Genomic DNA, 10,625 nt, shown 5'->3' on the forward strand with positions numbered 1-10,625 from the left:
AGCTGTTGTTGTAGGAAAATTTTGCTACCGGTAGATGTCGATCCCAACTGTTTCCAAAATCAATAACACAAGCTCGTAGCATGTCTTCAAGCGTTTGTATCGTCCTTTCACTCTGCCCATCAGTTTGTGGATGATAGGCAGTACTCATGTCTAGACGAGTTCCCAATGCTTGCTGTAATGTCTGCCAGAATCTTGAAATAAATCTGCCATCCCTATCAGAGATAATAGATATTGGTATTCCATGCCTGGAGAAGACTTCCTTCAAATACAGTCGTGCTAACTTCTCCATCTTGTCATCTTCTCTTATTGGCAGGAAGTGTGCTGACTTGGTGAGACGATCAACTATTACCCAAATAGTATCATAACCACTTGCAGTCCTTGGCAATTTAGTAATGAAATTCATGGTAATGTTTTCCCATTTCCATTCCGGGATTTCAGGTTGTTGTAGTAGACCTGATGGTTTCTGATGTTCAGCTTTGACCTTAGAACACGTCAAACATTCTCCTACATATTTAGCAATATCGGCTTTCATACCTGGCCACCAAAAATGTTTCTTAAGATCCTTGTACATCTTCCCCGTTCCAGGATGTATTGAGTATCTGGTTTTTATGAGCTTCTCTAAGTACCATTTCTCTCATATCTCCAAATTTTGGTACCCAAATTCTTTCAGCCCTATACCGGGTTCCATCTTCCCGAATATTAAGATGCTTCTCCGATCCTTTGAGTATTTCATCCTTTAAATTTCCCTCTTTTAAAACTCCTTGTTGCGCCTCCTTTATTTGAGTAGTAAGGTTAGTGTGAATCATTATATTCATAGATTTTACTCGAATGGGTTCTCTGTCCTTTCTGCTCAAGGCGTCGGCTACCACATTTGCCTTCCCCGGGTGATAACGAAACTCAAAGTCGCAATCATTCAACAATTCAATCCACCTACGCTGCCTCATATTCAGTTGTTTCTGATTAAATATGTGTTGAAGACTTTTGTGGTCGGTATATATAATACTTTTGACCCCATATAAGTAATGCCTCCAAGTCTTTAATGCAAAAACAACCGCGCCTAATTCCAAATCATGCGTCGTATAATTTTGCTCGTGAATCTTCAATTGTCTAGACGCATAAGCAATTACCTTCGTTCGTTGCATTAATACACAACCGAGACCTTGCTTTGAAGCGTCACAATATATCACAAAATCATCATTCCCTTCAGGCAACGACAATATAGGTGCCGTAGTTAGCTTTTTCTTCTATAACTGAAACGCCTTCTCTTGTTCATCCTTCCATTCAAATTTTTCCCTTTATGCGTTAATGCAGTCAAGGGTTTTGCTATTTTGGAGAAATCTTGGATGAATCTTCTGTAGTAACCAGCCAATCCTAAAAATTGACGTATATGCTTCGGAGTTTTTGGGGTTTCCCACTTTTCAACGGTTTTGATCTTTGCCGAGTCCACCTGGATACCTTCTTTGTTCACTATGTGACCGAGGAATTGAACTTCTTCCAACCAAAATGCACACTTTGAAAACTTAGCGTACAGTTTTTCTTTCCTCAATACTTCTAGCACTTTTCTCAAATGTTCTTCGTGCTCTTGATCATTCTTTGAGTAAATAAGTATGTCATCGATGAAAACAATGACAAACTTGTCAAGATATGGCCCACACACTCGGTTCATAAGGTCCATGAACACAGCTGGTGCGTTAGTCAATCCAAACGGCATAACCATAAACTCGTAATGACCATAACGCGTCCTAAAAGCAGTTTTTGGAATATCATCCTCCTTTACTCGCATTTGATGATATCCAGAACGTAAATCGATCTTCGAATAAATCGACGAGCCTTGTAGTTGATCAAATAAGTCGTCAATTCTCGGCAGTGGATAACGGTTTTTGATGGTAAGTTTGTTCAACTCTCTGTAGTCAATACACAACCTAAATGTACCATCTTTCTTCTTGACAAACAAAACAGGAGCTCCCCATGGTGATGTGCTTGGTCGAATGAAACCACGTTCTAATAGTTCTTGCAGTTAGCTTTGCAGTTCTTTCATCTCGCTGGGTGCGAGTCTGTAAGGAGCACGAGCTATTGGTGCGGCTCCTGGTACAAGATCTATTTGAAATTCAACAGATCGATGTGGAGGTAGTCCCGGTAATTCTTTCGGAAATACATCGGGAAATTCTTTTGCGACAAAAACATCATTGATGCTCTTTTCTTCAGTTTGTACTTTCTCGACATGTGCTAGAACAGCATAGCAACCTTTTCTTATTAGTTTTTGTGCCTTCAAATTACTAATAAGATGTAGCTTCGTGTTGCCCTTTTCTCCGTACACCATTAAGGGTTCTCCTTCTTCTCGTACAATGCGAATTGCATTTTTATAACATACGATCTCTGCTTTCACCTTCTTCAGCCAGTCCATACCAATTATTACATCAAAACTCCTTAACTCTACTGGTATCAAATCAATCTTAAATATTTCACTACCCAGTTTAAATTCTCGATTCCGGCATATATAATCTGCTGAAATTAATTTACCGTTTACTAATTCGAGTAAAAATTTACTATCCAACGGCGTCAATGGACAACTTAATTTAGCACAAAAATCTCTACTCATATAGCTTCTATCCGCACCCGAATCAAATAAAACGTAAGCAGATATATTGTCAATAAGAAACGTACCCGTAACAAGCTCCGGGTCTTCCTGTGCCTCTGCCGCATTAATATTGAAAACTCTTTCGCGGCCTTGTCCATTCGTGTTCTCCTGGTTCGGGCAATTTCTAATAATGTGGTCCGGTTTTCCACATTTATAACAAACTACATTGGCATAACTTGCTCCGACACTACTTGCTCCACCATTACTCGTTCCGACACCATTTGTTCCTTTCGTTCTATTAACCCCTGGTCCGTAGACTTCACACTTCGCCGCGCTATGACCATTTCTTTTACACTTGTTGCAAAATTTGGTGCAGAACCCCGAGTGATACTTTTCACACCTTTGGCATAGCTGCTTCTGATTATTGTTGTTGTTGCGGTTGTTATTGTTGTTGGGATGATTGTTGTAGTTGTTGTTGTTGTTGTTGTTGTTGTTGTTATTGTTAGGCTGTTTGTTGTAGTTGCGATTGATGTTGCGATTGTTGGGATAGTTGTTGCGATTATTGTTGTAATTGCTGTTGTTGTTGTATTGGTGATTCTTATCACCATTTTCCTCCCACTTTCTTTTGACTTGCTTCACATTGGCCTCTTCAGCCGCATGTTCTTTAATTCTTTTCTCAATGTAGTTCACTAGTTTATGAGCCATTCTACATGCCTGTTGTATGGAGGCGGGCTCGTGTGAACTTATATCTTCTTGGATTCTTTCCGGTAATCCTTTCACAAACTCGTCGATCTTCTCTTCCTCTTCTTCGAACGCTCCCGGACACAATAGGCACAATTCTGTGAATCGTCTTTCGTATGTAGTAATATCAAATCCTTGGGTTCGTAACCCTCTAAGTTCTGTCTTGAGCTTATTGACCTCGGTTCTGGGACGGTACTTCTCGTTCATCAAGTGCTTGAATGCTGACCCCGGTAGTGCGTACTCATCATCTTGTCTCACTTGCTCTAGATAGGTATTCCACCATGTTAACGCAGAACCTGTGAAGGTATGCGTAGCATACTTCACTTTGTCCTCTTCAGTACACTTACTTATGGCAAACACCGATTCAACCTTCTCGGTCCACCGTTTCAATCCGATCGGTCCTTCGGTTCCATCAAATTCCAAAGGTTTGCAGGCAATGAATTCTTTGTAGCTGCATCCTACACGATTTCCTGTATTGCTAGATCCAAGGTTATTGTTGGTATGTAGCGCAGCCTGTACTGCGGCTATGTTTGAAGCTAGAAAAGTAAGGAATTCCTCTTCATTCATATTCACGGTGTGTCGAGTAGTCGGTGCCATTTCCTTCAAAATAGTCAAATGGAACAAGTTAATCATACAGAATATTAAGAGTAGTTAATAGTATTTCGTAGCATAATATGAACTCATTTTTAAAAGCTTTTTCTTCATATTAGCGTTTTATAAGTTTAAATTCGGGTAGTACCTACCCGTTAAGTTCATACTTAGTAGCTAATATACAATTCAACTACTACAATTCTATATGAAAAACTGATTATAATAATATTTCGCGTTCAAACTTTTATACAATATTTTACAAACTTACAATACTGCTTATTTTACATAAAGCATGAAATATAGCACACAATAACTTTAATACAAGATAGTTGTGAAGATAATTCTAGCTAGTACACAAGTCGTTCAGCAAAGGCAATAAAGACACGTAATTCATACGTCCAGAAACAAGTCATGCAATCTGGTTTTACTAGGACTACTTCCCATCCTTGGTCTTGTGGAACATAACCGTTATGGCCGTTGATAAGACAGCGTGTTGTAACGTCGTCAAAGGGACGAGGGTTACGTAATGACCAACAGTCTCGTAATAACCTAAAAACCTCATTTCTTACCCCAATTACCGACTCCGTCACTTGTGGAAACGTTTTGTTTAATAGTTGTAGCCCGATGTTCTTTTTCTCACTTTGGTGAGAAGCGAACATTACTAACCCGTAAGCATAGCATGCTTCTTTATGTTGCATGTTAGCCGCTTTTTCTAAATCATGAAGTCCTATATTCGGATACATTGAGTCAAAATAATTTCTTAACCCGTTGCGTAAAATAGCATTTGGGTTCCCCGCAATATATGCGTCAAAGTAAACACATCGTAACTTATGGGTTTCCCAATGTGATATCCCCCATCTTTCAAACGAAAGTCTCTTATAAACCAAGACATTCTTGGAACGTTCTTCGAATTTCTTACAAACTGATTTCGCCGTAAATAGTTGTGCCGAAGAATTCTGACCGACTCTAGACAAGATTTCATCAATCATGTCTCCGGGTAGGTCTCTTAAAATATTGGGTTGTCTATCCATTTTGTGTTTTTATACTGTAAAATAGACAAGAGTTAGATTCATAAAAAAAATACTTATTAATACAAGCAATTTTTACATATATCATAAAGCATAAGCACACTATATTACATATATTACACCACACGAATACAACTATCTTATTCCGACTCGCTCGTTTCTTCTTCTTCGGTTTTGGTTCGTTTTGCTAAGTTTCTAGGGATATATGATGTTTCCCTAATACGAGCTGTCGTTTTCCACAACGGTTTAGAAAAACCTGGTGGTTTAGAGGTTCCCGGGTCATTATTACAACTTAAGGGCTTCGGGGGTTGACGATACATATAAAGTTCATCGGAGTTGGAATTAGATTTCTCTATTTTTATGCCCTTTCCCTTATTATTTTATTTTGCCTTTTTAAATTCAGTTGGGGTAATTTCTATAACATCATCGGAATTCTCGTCGGAATCCGATTCATCGGAGAATTGGTAATCCTCCCAATATTTTGTTTCCTTGGCGGAAACACCATTGACCATAATTAACCTTGGTCGGTTGGTTGAGGATTTTCTTTTACTTAACCGTTTTATTATTTCCCCCACCGGTTCTATTTCCTCCTCCGGTTCCTCCTCGTCCGGTTCTGATTCTTCTTCTGGTTCTGATTCTTCTTTCGGTTCTTCTTCGGGAACTTGTGAATCAGTCCAATATATATTCGACTCTTCGTTATTATTAGGTGAGTCAATGGGATTTGTGCTAGAGGTAGACATCTATCACACAATATCAAACATGTTAAGAGATTAATATATCACATAATATATACATGTTAATAATATATAGTTTCCAATAAAAATGTTAAGCAATCATTTTTAAAGAAAACACGGTCGAAGTCCAGACTCACTAATGCATCCTAACAAACTCGATAAGACACACTAATGCAAATTTTCTGGTTCTCTAAGACCAACGCTCGGATACCAACTGAAATGTCCCGTTCTTATTGATTAAAAACGTTCCATATTAATTGATTTTGTTGCGAGGTTTCGACCTCTATATGAGACGTTTTTCAAAGACTGCATTCATTTTTAAAACAAACCATAACCTTTATTTCATAAATAAAGGTTTAAAAAGCTTTACGTAGATTATCAAATAATGATAATCTAAAATATCCTGTTTACACACGACCATTACATAATGGTTTACAATACAAATATGTTACATCGAAATCAGTTTCTTGAATGCAGTTTTTACACAATATCATACAAACATGGACTCCAAATCTTGTCCTTATTTTAGTATGCAACAGCGGAAGCTCTTAGTATTCACCTGAGAATAAACATGCTTTAAACGTCAACAAAAATGTTGGTGAGTTATAGGTTTTACCTATATATATCAAATCGTAACAATAGACCACAAGATTTCATATTTCAATACACATCCCATACATAGAAATAAAAATAATTCATATGGTGAACACCTGGTAACCGACATTAACAAGATGCATATATAAGAATATCCCCATCATTCCGGGACACCCTTCGGATATGATATAAATTTCAAAGTACTAAAGCATCCGGTACTTTGGATGGGGTTTGTTAGGCCCAATAGATCTATCTTTAGGATTCGCGTCAATTAGGGTGTCTGTTCCCTAATTCTTAGATTACCAGACTTAATAAAAAGGGGCATATTCGATTTCGATAATTCAACCATAGAATATAGTTTCACGTACTTGTGTCTATTTTGTAAATCATTTATAAAACCTGCATGTATTCTCATCCCAAAAATATTAGATTTTAAAAGTGGGACTATAACTCACTTTCACAGATTTTTACTTCATCGGGAAGTAAGACTTGGCCACTGGTCGATTCACGAACCTAAAACAAATATGTATATATATATCAAAGTATGTTCAAAATATATTTACAACACTTTTAATACATTTTGATGTTTTAAGTTTATTAAGTCAGCTGTCCTCGTTAGTAACCTACAACTAGTTGTCCACAGTTAGATGTATAGAAATAAATAGATAAATATTATCTTGAATCAATCCACGACCCAGTGTATACGTATCTCAGTATTGATCACAACTCAAACTATATATATTTTGGAATCAACCTCAACCCTGTATAGCTAACTCCAACATTCACATATAGAGTGTCTATGGTTGTTCCGAAATATATATAGATGTATCGACATGATAGGTCGAAACATTGTATACGTGTCTATGGTATCTCAAGATTACATAATATACAATACAAGTTGATTAAGTTATGGTTGGAATAGATTTGTTACCAATTTTCACGTAGCTAAAATGAGAAAAATTATCCAATCTTGTTTTACCCATAACTTCTTCATTTTAAATCCGTTTTGAGTGAATCAAATTGCTATGGTTTCATATTGAACTCTATTTTATGAATCTAAACAGAAAAAGTATAGGTTTATAGTCGGAAAAATAAGTTACAAGTCGTTTTTATAAAGGTAGTCATTTCAGTCGAAAGAACGACGTCTAGATGACCATTTTAGAAATCATACTTCCACTTTGAGTTTAATCATAATTTTTGGATATATTTTCATGTTCATAATAAAAATCATTTTCCCAGAATAACAACTTTTAAATCAAAGTTTATCATAGTTTTTAATTAACTAACCCAAAACAGCCCGCGGTGTTACTACGACGGCGTAAATCCGGTTTTACGGTGTTTCGTGTTTCCAGGTTTTAAATCATTAAGTTAGCATATCATATAGATATAGAACATGTGTTTAGTTGATTTTAAAAGTCAAGTTAGAAGGATTAACTTTTTTTTGCGAACAAGTTTAGAATTAACTAAACTATGTTCTAGTGATTACAAGTTTAAACCTTCGAATAAGATAGCTTTATATGTATGAATCGAATGATGTTATGAATATCATTACTACCTCAAGTTCTTTGGATAAACCTACTGGAAATGAGAAAAATAGATATAGCTTCAAAGGATCCTTGGATGGCTTGAAAGTTCTTGAAGCAGAATCATGACACGAAAACAATTTCAAGTAAGATTTCCACTCGAAATAAGATTGTTATAGTTATAGAAATTGAATTAAAGTTTGAATATGATTATTACCTTGTATTAGAAAGATAACCTACTGTAAGTAACAAAGGTTTCTTGATCTTGGATGATTACTTGGAATGGATTTAGAAAACTTGGAAGTAAACTTGCAATCTTGGAAGTATTCTTGATTTTATGAAACTAGAACTTTTGGAATTTATGAAGAACACTTAGAACTTGAAGATAGAACTTGAGAGAGATCAATTAGATGAAGAAAATTGAAGAATGAAAGTGTTTGTAGGTGTTTTTGGTCGTTGGTGTATGGATTAGATATAAAGGATATGTAATTATGTTTTCATGTAAATAAGTCATGAATGATTACTCATATTTTTGTAATTTTATGAGATATTTCATGCTAGTTGCCAAATGATGATTCCCACATGTGTTAGGTGACTCACATGGGCTGATAAGAGCTGATCATTGGAGTGTATATACCAATAGTACATACATCTAAAAGTTGTGTATTGTACGAGTACAAATACGGGTGCATACGAGTAGAATTGTTGATGAAACTGAATGAGGATGTAATTGTAAGCATTTTTGTTAAGTAGAAGTATTTTGATAAGTGTCTTGAAGTCTTTCAAAAGTGTATGAATACATATTAAAACACTACATGTATATACATTTTAACTGAGTCGTTAAGTCATCGTTAGTCGTTACAGGTAAATGTTGTTTTGAAACCTTTAGGTTAACGATCTTGTTGAATGTTGTTAACCCATTGTTTATTATAACAAATGAGATGTAAAATTGTTATATTATCATGATATTATGATATATAATATATCTTAGTATGATATGTATACAGTTAAATGTCGTTACAACGATAATCGTTACATATATGTCTCGTTTCGAAATCATTAAGTTAGTAGTCTTATTTTTACATATGTATTTCATTGTTAATACACTTAATAATATATTTACTTATAATTTAACATAATTAACCAAGTGTATCAATATCTTAATATGATTCATATGTACCTAGTAAGACGTTGTTATAACGATAATCGTTATATATATCGTTTTCGAGTTTCTTAAATTAATAGTCTCATTTTTATGTATATAACTCATTGTTAAAATACCTAATGAGATACATACTTATAATAAAATCATGTTAACTATATATATAACCATATATATGTCATTCTATAGTTTTTACAAGTTTTAACGTTCGTGAATCACCGGTCAACTTGGGTGGTCAATTGTCTATATGAAACCTATTTCAATTAATCAAGTCTTAACAAGTTTGATTGCTTAACATGTTGGAAACACTTAATCATGTAAATAACAATTTCATTTAATATATATATAAACATGGAAAAGTTTGGGTCACTACAGATAACGTATATAATTTTTATCTTTATAACTAACAGGATATTCAGTGAATGCACCGAGCAAAACGTTCACCACCTTTCATACGTTCACCACCTGTAACTCGATCAAGACATCTAGCCAACATTGTCGCCATTGATTTTTCTTTAGAATCGTCATCTAGTCAACCAAGTACTCCAATTCAAATTTTCGATAATCCATTTTTTGAACCCGACCTCACAATTGAGAATCCGAGGATATTCAGGGACAATTCAGAGATCCTGAACCACTAATCATTCCTCCTGAACCACAAATTACTCATCCAGAGATTGTCGAGGAAGAAACCATTAAGTCAGAATCCTCTAGTGATTCAGATTCAACAATTTCAATCATGAAAAATCTGGAACCTCTAAGTATGGAAGACCGAATAAGAGCTAAACGCACTGGCCAAGGTCATGCAATTACTCAACCAGACATTAATGCGCCAGATTATGAAATCAAAGGACAAATCCTACACATGGTAACTAATCAATGCCAATTTAGTGGTGCGCCGAATGAAGATCCAAACGAACATCTTCGTACCTTTAATAGGATCTGTACTCTATTTAAAATCAGAGAAGTTGAGATGAACAGATCTATCTCATGTTATTTCCTTGGACTTTAAAGGGAGAAGCCAAAGATTGGTTAGAATCGTTACCTGAAGCGGCGATTGATACATGGGATGTTTTAGTTGAAAAATTTCTTAAACAATTCTTTCCGGCATCTAAAGCTGTGAGACTTCAAGGAGAAATTGTTACGTTCACGCAAAAGCCAAATGAAACTCTATATGAGGCGTGGACAAGATTCGAAAAGTTGTTGAGAGGATGTCCTCAACATGGTTTAGACACTTATCAAATAGTACAAATATTCTATCAAGGATGCGACATTACTACACGCAAAGGCATCGATATAGCAGCTGGTGGTTCCATTATGAAGAAAACCGCAACTGAAGCTTACAAAATTATTGATAACACTGCTTCCCACTCACATGAGTGGCATCAAGAAAAAGACATCGTTAGATCATCTAAAGCGGCTAGAACCGATTCTAGCCATGACTTTGATTCCATTTCCGCAAAGTTAGATGCTTTCGAAAGACGAATGGAAAAGATGACTAAAGATATTCACACAATACAAATTAGTTGTGAGCAGTGTGGAGGACCACTTTTGACAAAAGATTGTCTCAGTATTGAACAAACAATGGAACAACGAGAGAATGTTTCATACATGAACCAAAGGCCTGGAAATAATTATCAGAATAATTATCAACCGCCAAGACCAACCTACAAT

General features: G+C 35.7%; 1 non-coding gene across 1 annotated transcript; it reads right to left on the reverse strand.

The window, feature by feature from the left end:
• Positions 1-10,073: 10,073 nt before the first annotated feature.
• Positions 10,074-10,180, reverse strand: LOC139887238 (small nucleolar RNA R71). Its single transcript, XR_011773077.1, has one exon. It is a non-coding gene; the product is annotated as a small nucleolar RNA R71 (small nucleolar RNA).
• Positions 10,181-10,625: the final 445 nt, after the last annotated feature.

Source organism: Rutidosis leptorrhynchoides, chromosome 1 (assembly GCF_046630445.1).
Source record: "Rutidosis leptorrhynchoides isolate AG116_Rl617_1_P2 chromosome 1, CSIRO_AGI_Rlap_v1, whole genome shotgun sequence".
Classification (NCBI taxonomy): Eukaryota; Viridiplantae; Streptophyta; class Magnoliopsida; order Asterales; family Asteraceae; genus Rutidosis; species Rutidosis leptorrhynchoides.